The sequence below is a fragment of the Trachypithecus francoisi genome, unplaced genomic scaffold (assembly GCF_009764315.1).
Source record: "Trachypithecus francoisi isolate TF-2019V2 unplaced genomic scaffold, Tfra_2.0 Lachesis_group7, whole genome shotgun sequence".
NCBI classification, from domain to species: domain Eukaryota; kingdom Metazoa; phylum Chordata; class Mammalia; order Primates; family Cercopithecidae; genus Trachypithecus; species Trachypithecus francoisi.
In genome coordinates, this window is record NW_022681472.1 from 92444086 (window position 1) to 92456873 (window position 12788).

Genomic DNA, 12788 nt, shown 5'->3' on the forward strand with positions numbered 1-12788 from the left:
ATGTAGGTAATTGCTGTAATGCCTTGTTCCAATTCATGCAAGGATTGGCAAACTAAGACCCATGTGCTAAATCCATCTCACTGCCTAAAGGTGTATTGGAACACAGCAATGCCTCTAGTTTTATGTATTGTCTGTGGTCACTTTCGTGCTATAATATCAAAGTTAAGTAGTTGTGATTCTATGGCCCCCCAAATGCTAAAATGTGAACTACCTGGCCCTTCACAGGAAAAAAAAAAAAAACAAAACATTTAATCCCTGGTTTATAACCTTGCAATTCTTGCCTTTTCATATGAGATGAGCCATGTACCAGTGGGCCAGGGTTCCTGAGTTTTCTTATCCAGATATACCTGGTCCAGGTGCAGTGGCTCATGCCTGTAATCCCAGCACTTTGGGATTACAGGCGTGATCCGCCAAGGTAGGCGGATCAGAGGTCAGGAGATCGAGACTATCTTGGTCAACATGATGAAACCCCATCTCTACTAAAAATACAAAAATTTCCTGGACGTGATAGCATGTGCCTGTAATCCCAGCTACTGGAGGGGCTGAGGCAGGAGAATTGCTCGAACCAGTGAGTTGGAGATTGCAGTGAGCCAAGATCATGCCACTGCACTCCAGCCTAGTGGCAGAGTGAGACTGTCTCAAAAAAAAAAAAAAAAAAGATGTGTCTGTCAGAGTGCAGTCAGGAAATAAAGACTCATGGTTCATAGCAAGTAGTTTATTAAAGAACATTTAATACAGAAAGATGATTATAGATATGGTTTTGGGGAAAAAACTAAACATATGGAATTGACTGTTTCAGAATGACACTCCTAACTCTAGGGCTGAGTGATAAAGGAGGAGGTGGTTTTACTAGCGCCAACCTATGGAGCAGGGATCCATGAGGAGGACTTACTGAGTGGGAGCTTCGACCCTAGAAGGAAGGTTGAGCAGCAGGAGCTGGAATCACAAAGACACAGCCACTACTCCAGGTACCACCAAAGCAGAGACAGAAAGAGAGGACACCATAGTTTCTCCTTTTCTGGTTTCGCTCTTATCTCAGTGTCCCTCATTGGTCAAGCCCAGTGGAAATTTAGGAGCCAGGGAGGCCTGGAAAATGTAGTTTTCAGGAGTCAGATTCCCGCAAAATAGAGTGGAGCCAGCAAGGAAGTGGAGTCGAGAGAGAAAGAGGTATATGACAAGTGCAGCTGGTATGTGATTTTGGACAAGACACTTCAGCAGTCTTGGGTCTCAGCTCCTGCAGGTGCAAATCTGAGAGGCCATTTATTTGTCGTGAGGTTATTACATGGACTTCCCTAAAACAACATATTCTAACACATGTCATGTATAAGCCCACGAGACAGTAGATGCTGCATTTGTCCCCAGACACTGTTCTTGACAATACTTTCCTTCTGTTTTCTTCCAGGCCCACTCCTTACCCTTCAACCTTTCCTTGCTCTGACTACAGCTATGACCACTTGAAAATCTACTGACAGGCTAAGCCTCCCCACAACAGGTACCATCTTACAGCCCATTAGAGTAAATAAGGATCTTACAGCTCTTGAGCATTAAACTTGAAGGCAGGTCTTCAGTTAGTTTTGTTCCACCTTTTCCTGGTTTTGGTACTTTGAGCCTCTGGATTAGGCCTTTGAATCTGATGTGGCCTCTTTGCTCTTGCAGTTTATATGTTTATATGTATTGATTTATGTGGACTGCTAGAACTTCACTTTCTTTAGGACTAGCATGCTACTTCCATTTCTAACATTTTTGTCCTTTTTCTATGACTGCACCACAGATTAAAATGGAAAATTTAAATCACAAACAAGTAATAGAGATGCTTCTTCCTGCTGAGAGATATTGGTAAGCTACTATATTTCTGAACTTCCACATCATTTCACATTCTAGACGTCAAGTTTCACTATGTGCCAAAAATTGTCTTTTTATTATTTGTTAGACGTTTGCAAATTTACTAGGTCCCTTTGATAAAGAAAACTCAAGTAAACCAGTTACTATGACATAATGGGAAAGTTCAGTCCTCATGGGAGGTGCAAGTTTCCAGGGAGGCCAAGAGCAGAAAGACATTTATTATATCTGTAATGGTGAGGGAGACATTCAAGAAAGACTGGGCAGATGGACTTAGTATTGGAGATGAACGTTTTAAAAATGAGACTTACCCATTTTGAGACAGAGAGAAAAAGTATTATTCCAGGTTGGAACAATAGCATATGCAGAGGTACAAAGGTGTGATCGGGCATAATTTGTTGAAAAAATGGTGAGCAACCTGACATAACTGGAAACAAACTCTACTCTAGTTTCATTGTTCTGTTTTCCCAATGATTCAGGTTCTGCAGATAATTTGTATTTTTAAGAGCAATCCCACTTGGTTTTCTAGCCCTTTCTGATAGAAGGGAATAAGTAGGAGATGAGACTTATATTGGACACTTCCAATATCCAAGCCCTGTCATAACAGATGGATTCACAGAAGGTTTCCCTGCTCTTCCCCTTTGCCTCCAGCCCCACCCATATCTAAATGGCTATACTGAACACTCCTGAGTTTGAGTTCTCTCCCTGTTTCTCTTCATTACATGCTTCTCTAATTTCTGTGAGAGATGCTCTGCCTGTGTCCCTCTTTGTAACACAGATCTTCTTTAGAATCTTGATCTTTCTGTTAGATGGGTTTTTTTCAAGATCTCCATGCCTCAAAGCAATGTCTCCATTCTCTTATCTAATTAATATCAGTTTTAGAAGTAGAAAGAACTTTTGTCTGGAAGAAGCATTGCTATTTGGAAATCTAATACAGAAATGAAGTTTGTTAAGATCTCTTTATCTCTCTCTTCTGCTCTCTTTCCATCTTCCTCTACCTTACTTCCACTGTCCTTTGCTTCCTCCTCATTCTCGCTCTCATTCTGTCTTTTATTTGAAATTCAGCAAAGATTCACTCATACTCCTAGATGATTAAAGCTTTTTGTCCCCGACTCCTTCAGGCCCATTTGACAAAACTCATTAGAACTTATAGAGACTGACTGAAAGTATTTGGGAGTTGGCGTGGATGAATCCCTTGTTCTTGTATCAACTTGATGGATATTCCAAACATTTTAATAAAATTCAGAGAGATTAACGTGGCTAGTAAAGTCAATCAGTAAATTAAAATCTATGGAGTGCTATCTACTTATCTATCTAAATTGTTTAGGTAGTAATAGTAAAAATATAAGAAGAAGACAACCATTGTGCTTTATGTATATATAAAAATATATATTTATATGTATATTATAAATATACATATGTATACATATATGTATATTATAAATATACATATAAATATTTATATATTTCCTTAGAGCTCAGGGAATTTCAAATAACCTCAATAAATCTTTTTCTTGTATCTCAGTGGTCAATCAATAAAATGATACCTCTTAAAAACTGTCCTGAATTTTAATTGCAGCCAAATCAGTGGTAGATTGGAACTAATGCCTTTCACAGTCAGACAATATGTCACAGCTGGCAGGTACTCTTAGATGCAAGGTACCTGCCTCCCTTGCAATCTGTGTAATGTTGATCTGAAGCCTGTTCTTGAGCCTGGAGCTTTAATTTTGACCATTTTTCCATAGATGTGTGAAAAATAACATGTGTAATCATTCATTCTCCCAGGGGATATAAATAGAAATTTCATTTAAAAAGTTTGATTGGCTGTCTCAGTTTTACCCTGAACTTTCCTGTATTCCTGAATTGTGCACATCAATGTGGCCTTACCTGTAGGTTCAGCCCCCATCTGAATTTTTGGTCCTAGTGTAAAGAATATCAAGGGCTGGTCAAGACAACAAGAACATATATATCATGTCAAAGTTATGGTATTGCTTACCATGGCTGAAACACAGATAGAAGGTAGTAAAAACAAAAAACAACCTTCTATCTGTTGAAGCTACTATATCCTGGTGCTACATATATTCACAGTTAATCCTAATATAATACAGAGAAGAATGTGCTATTATCTTCATTTAAAGGAAATACATGTATCTTTGTCCATGTGGGTTGCTATAACAAAACACTTTAAGCTGGGTAATTTACAAGGGCACTAATCCCACTCAGGAGGGCCCTGCCCTCAGGACCTCATCACGGTTCAAAGCCCCACCTCATAATACCATCACTTTAGTGATTAGGTTTCAACATAGGAATTCTGAGGGGACACAAACATTTAGAGACTAGCACTGTGATGAATGAATTAAAGCTTAGTGGGATTAGGTAAATACCAGTTCACATCACCAGTAAGACAGGTGTAAGGATTGAAATCTGAGTCTGATTCCAAGTGTGGATTTCTTCCCAACAGAATATTCTGCCCCATGACTCAGAATCCTCTTTAACTTGACCAAGATGTCAGAGAAAGTGGTGCTTCTCTGAAAAGGAGCATAGTAGAGCTCTTGCTCTCCAGCATGAGTAGAGCTTTGCCAAAAACATGGCATATGCATCTTGTAGATCCCTGTAAGCTAGACATTGTTATTCCCCTTCTACCGATAAAAAAGCTGAGGCTCAGAGAACTTAAGAAAGTCCTAGCAAATTACATTAAGTAGTAATTAATGTAAGTGTAGGTTCCTGAATTTCATTAACTATTTGATTCTAGTGTTATTTTATTTCCGTTCCACTTCACTGAACTTCATCAGGGATGTGCTATTATTAAAGATTTTTGAAGAGTTTGTTTGTTACTTGATCTGATTTATTTTTATTTTTGCCAGAAAGTACAAATCTACTAAATTCAAGGACATTTTTGCCTTCTCCAAAACACAGCCTAGAAAATCTAGGCCATATTCAGATTGCTTTCCTCAGAGGACAGAAGTCTTACAGCCCATTACTAACACAATCACAGTGGGAGACATTTATAGCTTTAAGTGTAAGGAAGGGTAATTAACATGTTGTTGGTATGCTTTTTTTTTTCATTTCCCAGAGTTTGTTACATACATCCTGTGCCATGGGCATCTTCCGTTGCCCTGCAGGATATATGAGCAACCTAATTTGTTAGGGTTGTGATTTTGCTTGGAATTTTGATGAACTGCAGTGGAATCTTTGAGCTCTGTACTCTGACAGCTATGGGCACAGCTCCCCCATGTATTCACAGCCAACCCACAGTGCTTACGACCAGTGACAGCTCATTTTTATTCAGCTCTTCTCTGATTCTTCACAAAGCTCTAAAACAACTGAGGTCTTTAGTTATTCAGGCCCCGAGTTTTGTTCTGTTTTCCAAACGTAAGTGTTTGTTGTGAACTAAATTGTGTCTCCCTTCATGTGTTGAAGTGTAAAATCCCTGTGTGACCCTATTGCAAGTTAGAGATTTTATGATCATCATTAAAATTAAATGAGGTCATAGGGTGGGGCCCTAATCCTATATGATTGGCATTTTCATATGAAGAGAAAGAGACACTAGCACTTGCTTTCTCTCCACACTGACACAGAAGAAAGCCCGTAAAGAGGATACAGTAAGAACGTGGCTACCTACAAACTAGAAGGAAAACCCTCATCAGAAGCTGAATTTATCAGAACCTTGATCTTGGATGTGGAGCCTCCTGAACCAGGAGAAAATGCATTTCTGTTGTTTAAATCACTGAGTCAGTGGTATTTTGTTATGGCAGCTGATGTAAAGTAATTCAGCATCTATATCCTTTTCCAATAAAGAACCATTGTTTACTCCCTCATTATTAATAACTCTTTATTGTATATGACAGCATGTTTTCACTTCTGAATGTTCCAGCTCAGCCTCCCCTCCTCTAAGAGGCCTTGCTGTTCTTCCTAGGCTGGGTGACTTGGCCTTCTACATGTTCTCTGCAAAGACGGGCACGGAATCTTTCCAGTAACCACCATGGACAGTGGTTGGAGTAATTTGTTTTCAAATATTTATCCCCTATTAAACTATGACTTCTCATGGGTGCAGACAAGATTTTGCTCCTTTTCAAATCCCCAATGTAAAAACAACAAACAAACAAACAAACTAAAACATTATTTGGCACATTACACCACTCAGTACATTTGAATCAAGAAATGAATTTACAGTTTTTGCTTTGAATCCCCACAATAAGAAATATTGCATGTAAAAATTAATAATTAGAAAAACCGAATTCATAGAAGAGATTAGATATTGCTTGCTGAAGACCACAGAAAATAAATACTTACATGGATGCGTAAGCCAGGACTATAGACTTTAACCCCTTGTCCTTTTTCTGCTCTTTCCTTGTGAGCTGTGTTGAATAAAATTTCTGAAACTCATTCTTCCTATGCTGTAAATGATTCACAAACACTGTGTGAGGCTGGTTACCTGGTAGTTGGGTGAGGGAGTAACAGCACTAACTGCAATAAAATCACATAAAAATTAGCTTTTTTTTACAACTATAAAATATTGACAATAATACCACCTCCGCATAGCTCAAAAGTGTGTTGTATGAGCAACTGACATAAATAATATAAAAATAGTTTTATTTTCTTTTGTCTGAAAATGTCAGGCAACTATAAAATATTAAATTGTAGGAGTTACTATAGATAATCTCTAAGCCTCTTCTGCATGGAAAATTCTAATATATAACTATTTTCTAAAACATAATTATGGATACACCTGAAATTTTTGATATGTTTTATCCTTAAGAAAAGTGAAATAATTTCAAGCATTGCTCTAAGATCTCCTTTAAAATTACTGTGTTTGTTAAATCCCTGAGAGGTTTTCCACTCCCCCAAGACACTGTCTAAGTTCAATATCATAGCACACAGCCTTCACGGTTCAGCAATCGTGTGAATCTAAACTACATCTCCCAAAAGACTTTTCACCCATCTCTTGGTTTATACTTTAGAGCTACTCAAGCTCTGAGAGAGGCATGCGACACACCATGCTATTCTATGACAAATTTACACATGAATTCTCACTTCTCCATAATATCTAACACAGATAGATAATATACCTAAAACACAGATCGTTTTATAGGGAATTTAATTCATTCTTTATGTCTCATTTCAAATATTACTATTTAGAAGAATCAAGAATTTCTCCCTTTGCAAGTCATTCATACTACTATTATAATATTTATTTATTTATTTATTTTGAAACAGAGTCTCCCTCTGTCACCCAGGCTGGAGTGCTGTGGCACGATCTCTGCTCACTGCAACTTCCGCCTCCTGGATTCGAGTGATTCTCCTGCCTCAGCCTCCAGAGTAACTGGGACTACAGGCATGCGCCACCATGCTCAGCTAGTTTTTTTTGCATTTTTAGTAGAGACGGGATTTCACTGTGTTAGTCAGGATGGTCTCGATCTCCTGACCTCGTGATCTGCTCGCCTCGGGCTCCCAAAGTGCTGGGATTACAGGAGTCAGCCACAGCGCCATGCCTTGTAATACTTACCTTATAGTTTTATATCAATCTTTTTTTTTTTCCTTCCATCCATTACCTATTTATCTAGATCAAGGCTTTCTCACCTTTTCCTTGCTGTGTTGGATTGACTGTCCTGTGCTTTGGAGGATTTTTTAAATATCATCCCTGACTTACCCACTAAATGCTGGTAGCATCCTTAGTCACGACAAAACAAAAAACAAAAAACAAAAAAACCTCCAGATTTTTCTGGTGCCCTTCTAGAAGCAAAAACTCCCCAGTTGAGAACCACTGAGTTAGTGGCATCTATGGACAGGCATAAGCACTCAAACACACCATTATAGAAGGGTGTGGTAGGCTAAATAATGCCCTCTACCCAAAAAATATTCATGTCTTAATGCCGAGAAACAGTGCCTATTGCACTTTACATGTCAAAAGAAAACTTTATAGACGTGGTAAGGATCACTGGAGCACTCAGACTCATGAAACAAGTATTAGTAGACCTAAAGAGAGAGGTAGACAGCAATGCAATCATATTGAGGAACTTCAACACCTGACTCACAGCATTAGACACATCGTCTACACAGAAAATCAACAAAGAAACATTGGGCCTGACTGGGTGTGGTGGTTCACACCCATAATCCCAGCACTTTGGGAGGCCAAGGTTGGTGGATCACTTGAGGCCAGGAGTTCAAGACCAGCCTGGTCAACATGGTAGAACACTGTCTCTACTAAAAATACAAAAAAAAAAAAAAAAAAAAAATTAGCTGGGCTGGTAGCGCACACCTGTAATCCCAGCTACTCAGGTGGCTGAGGCATAAGAATCTCTTGAATCCAGGCGGCAGAGGTTGAAGTGAGATGAGATTGTGCCACTGGACTCCAGCCTGAGTGACAGAGTGAGACTCCGTCTGAAATAAGAAAAAAGAAGAAACATTGGTGTTAAATTGGACTTTAAACAAAATGGACCTAACAGACATTTACAGAACACTCTATCTAACAATTGCAGAATATACATTCTTTTCATGTAACATTCTCCAAGACAGGCCATATGCTAGGCAGCAAAACAAGTCTCAATAAATTTTTAAAAATTGAAAACATATTAAGTATCTTCTCAGAGCATAATATAATTAAACTAGAAATCAATACCAAAACGCATTTTTGAAACTATACAAGCACATGGAAATTAAACAACATGCTCCTGCTCCTGCATGACCACTGGATTAAAAAAATAAGTTAAGATGGAAATAGAAAAAAAAAAAAAAGACAAATGGAAAAGAAAACACAATATACCAAAACCTGTGGGATGCAGCAAAAGCAGTTGAGGGGAGATTATAGCATTAAATGCTTACATCAAAAAAAAAAAAAAATAGAAAGTTCCAAATCAACATACCTCAAGGAATTAGAAAAGCAAGAAAAGACCAAGCTCCAAATTAGCAGGAGAAAAGGAAAAAAAGATGAGAGCAGAACTAAATGAAATTAAAAATAAGAAAGCAATAAAAAAGGATTAACAAGACAAAAGATTGATGCTTTGAAAAAAATAAACAAAGTTGATAAATTGCTAGCTCTTTTAACCAAGAAGTGAGAAAACCCAGGGAAGCAAAATCAGAAATGAAAAAGGACACATTCCGACTGATTATCACAGAAATTCAAAAGAACACCAGGCTATTTTGAACAACTATATGCTTACAAACTAAAAAACCCAGAAGAAATGGATAAATTTCTTGAGAGATACAACCTTCCAAGATTGAACCAAGAAGAAATAGAAAGCCTGAACAGATCAATAATGAGTAGCAAGACTGAGTCAGTAACAAAAAAATCTCCTAACAAAGAAGAGCCTAGGAACAGATGAATTCACAGATGAATTTTACCAAACACACCAAAAAGAACTAATAACAATCATCCTGAAACTGTTTCAAAAAATTGAGGAGATAATGTTTCCTAACTTATTCTAGAAGGCCGTTATCACCCTGATATCAAAACCACAAAAAATAAAAAATGAAAACTACAAACCAGTATCTCTAATGAACATAAACACAAAAATCTTTAACAAAATACTAGCAAACTGAATCCAACAGCACATCAGAAAGTTAATCTACCAAGATCAAGTAGGTTTTATACTAGAAAAGCAAAAATGGTTCAACATATGTAAATCAATAAATCTGATGTATCACATAAATAGAATCAGGGACAAAAAACTTGATTATCTCAATGGATGCAGGAAAAAACAGCATTTGATAAAATTCAATACCACTTTATGATAAAAACTCTCAAGAAACTAGGCATATCATAGAAGACACATACCTCAAAATAATGAAGGCTATATATGAAAAACCCACAGCTCATATTATACTAATGGGGAAAATTTCCAAGTATTTCCTCTGAGAACTGAAACCAGACAAGGATGCCCACTCTCACCAATTGTATTCAACATACACTGATAGACCTAGTCAGGGCAACCAGGCAAGAGAAAGAAATAAAAGATATCTAAATTGGAAAAGAGGAAGCAAAATCATCCTGTTTGCTAGTGATATGATTTTATATTTAGAAAATCTTAAAACTCCACCAAAAACTCTTAGCTTTAATAAAGGAATTTAGTAAAGTTGCAGAATACAAAATTAATGTACAAAAATTAGTCACATTTCTACACACCAACAATGTTCTAGCTGAGAAGGAAATCAAGAAGACAACCTCATTTACAATAGCTACCAAAATAAAACAATCCAGAGATAAATTTAACCAAGGAGGCAAATGATCTCTATAAGAAAAAACTACAAAACACTGATAAAAGAAATTATAGAAAACAAAAACAAATGAAAACAATCCCATGATTATGAATCAAAATGTTTATATTGTTAAAATGGTCATACTGCCCAAAGCAATGTACAGGTTCAATGCAAACCTGACCAACATACCAGCATTATTTTTCACAGAATTAAAAAGCACAATCCTAAAATTCATATGGAATCATAAAAGAGCCTGGATACTAAAGCAGTCCTAAGCAAAAAGAATAAGGTTGAAGACCTCACATTATCTGACTTCAAATAATATTATAAAGGTATAGTCACCAAAACAGCATGGTAATGTTATAAAAATAAACACATAGATCAATGGAACAGAACAGAGAATCCAGAAGGAAAGCCATATGTTTATGGACAGCCAACTGACTTTTGACAAAGCTGACAAGAATATATATTGGAGAAAGGATATCCTTTTCAAAAAATGATGCTGGGAAAATGGGATTACTATATGCAAAAAAATGAAACTGGATCCCTATCTCTTACCACATATAAAAAATCAACTCAAGATAGATTAAAAACGTAAACTATAACTCTAAACTACAAAAGTATTAGAAGAAAACACAGGGAAAACTCTTCTTGACATTGGTTTTGGCAAAGAATTTATGACTAAGACCCCAATAGCAGAAGCAACAAAACCAAAAATACCTAAATGATACTTAATTACCTACAAAGCTTCCATACAGCAAAATAAACAACAGAGTAAACAGATCAGTAGAATGGGAGAAAATGTTTGTAAACTATTCATCTGAGAGGTGACTAATACCCAGAATACACACGAGACTCAAGCATCTTAACAACCACAACAAAGACAATCCCTTTAAAATCTGGGTAGGGACATTAGTAGACACTTTCGGAAAGAAGACATACAAATAACTAACAGATATGTGAAAAAATGCTCAGCATCACTAATTAGAGAAATGCAAATTAAAACAACAAGGAGATACCATTGTACACCTGTCAGAATGGCCATTATTAAAAAGACAAAAAAAAATAACAGATACTGGTGAGGATGTGAAGAAAACGGAACCTTTTTTTTTTTTTTCCTGGGACAGTATTTGACTCCACCCATGCTGGAGGGCAGTGGGATGCTCAAGGCTTAGCACAGCCTTGACTTCTTGGGTTCAAGCAATCCTCCTGCATCAGCCTCTCAAGTAGCTGAGACTACAAGTGTACACCACCATGCACAGCTAATTTTTCCTTTTTTTTTTTCTGGTAGAGAAATGGTCTCACTATGTTGCCTAGGCTTGAACTCTTGCGCTCAAGCCTTAAGCCTCTCGAGTGTTAGGGTTGCGCATATGAGCCACTGAGCCTGGCCCCAGGAACTCTTATACATTGTTGATGGAAATGTAAATTAGTAAAAACCCCTATGAAAAACAGCATGGAGATTTATCAAAAAACAAAAATAGAATTATCATCTGATCCAGCAATCCCAGTACTGCATATCTACCCAAAGGAAAATACGTTAATACATCAAAATGATAAATTCCCTTGTACGTTTATCATAGTACTATTCACAATAGCGAAGATATGCAATCAATTGAAGCATCAATCAACAGATTAATGGATAGAAAATGTGATATATATATATATTCACACACACACACACACACAATAAAATACTAGCCATCTATAAAAAAAGAATGAAATCCCATCTTTTGCCACAACATGGACAGACCTTGTGGTTATTATGTTAAGTGAAACAAATCATATGCAGAAAGTCAAATATCGTATATTGTCACTCATAAGTAAGTGCTAAAAATCTGTACACATTGACATAGAGAGTGGAATGATAGACAAGGGAGACTCAGAAGGGTGCAGGGGTTGGAGGGGATTCATGAGAAGTTAGTTAATAGGTACAATGTATATTATTTGGGTTATGGATATCTTAAGAGACCTGACTCTTGACCACTACACAATCCATGCATGTAACAAAATTGCATATGTACTCCCAAAATTTGTACAAATAAAAGTAAAATAAAAGGATCTTGAGAGGGAAGATTATCCTGAATTATCTGATGTGTCTTATGCAATCAAGATTTCTTAGAGAAAGACTAGAAAGTTAAAGGCAGAAGGAGATGATATCAAGGAAACAGAGGTTGAAATTATGCTCTTTGAAGACAGAGAAAGTGCCTATGAGCTAAGGAATGCTGGTGGCTTCTGGAAGTTAAGAAAGGCAAGGAAATGGCTTGTTTTCTACAGCCTGCAGAAGGAATGCTTTGCTGATGACTTGATGCTGTTAGCTCACTGAAATTGATTTTAGATTTATAATCTCTGGAAGGGCTATCATGTAGGTATAATCATCAAATGTTACAGTGATGTCCTAATTATGTTGCACACCTGTCTTTGACCTCTTTCGGAGAGCAGTCTCCTTGATTGTGTCTACTTGCCCTTGAATTCATCCCAACTTCTAACATGACACATGGCCAAGCATCGGTGCTCCAGCATGCTTGCTGAATGGATAAATGACTATCAGTGAACATGGTACCTAATATATTGTGGTGTTCAAAAACACAGAGTTGAGCTCCCACAGATCAGTGAGAACATACGAGGACACAAAGGCATAAGAATGATACAGTGGACTTCGGGGACTTGTGGGGAAGAGTGGGATGGGGGAGAGGGATAAAAGACAACAAATATGGTGCAGTGTATACTGCTCGGGTAATGGGTGCATCAGGTTC